Genomic DNA, 612 nt, shown 5'->3' on the forward strand with positions numbered 1-612 from the left:
TATATCCACCAGTACAGACTTGTATCTGCTTTCTTATTCTTAGAGTCCAGTGTCATACTTACATACTCATCATTACTTGCTTGTGACTTAGCCTAGTGATTATGTGAAATGAGGCCTGTCTACAGGTGTACCAGTTTCTCTGCAGTTTTGTCTCACTGGGACTTGAATTCATACAGGTTTTCTGGTACGAGCAGTCAGGGCATTTTTGCTGCTTCATGTTCACATTCAAATCAGCTTAAGGCTGGGAAAGGTCATTGCTGATGCTATAAAACCTGTTCCCTAAACCTCCTGGTTAGCATTTGGCTCCCTCTTAGGCAAAGTAGAAACCATAAATTACTTGATTATGGTAAACACTGCATGGACCTCTGTAGTCAGCATTTCTCCCTAACTTCCTCAATGCCATTTACCACCAGAGAGGTGACACTTGCTGTAAGCCTCGAACTTCCCCCCATGTCACCGTTTGGGAAACTAACCTATTACGAGTGAGAAAGCAAAGCTGCAAAACAGGCGGAATGTAAAACTGGCTCAAGTGTTGTGACACACAAAAGCTTGTACAATTCTGGGCCTTCCAGCTTGGCCTGCCCAGAGGCTGCACCGACCAGCGGCCCCCCC

Source organism: Chaetura pelagica, unplaced genomic scaffold (genome assembly GCF_000747805.2).
Source record: "Chaetura pelagica isolate M959 unplaced genomic scaffold, ChaPel_1.0 scaffold189, whole genome shotgun sequence".
Classification (NCBI taxonomy): domain Eukaryota; kingdom Metazoa; phylum Chordata; class Aves; order Apodiformes; family Apodidae; genus Chaetura; species Chaetura pelagica.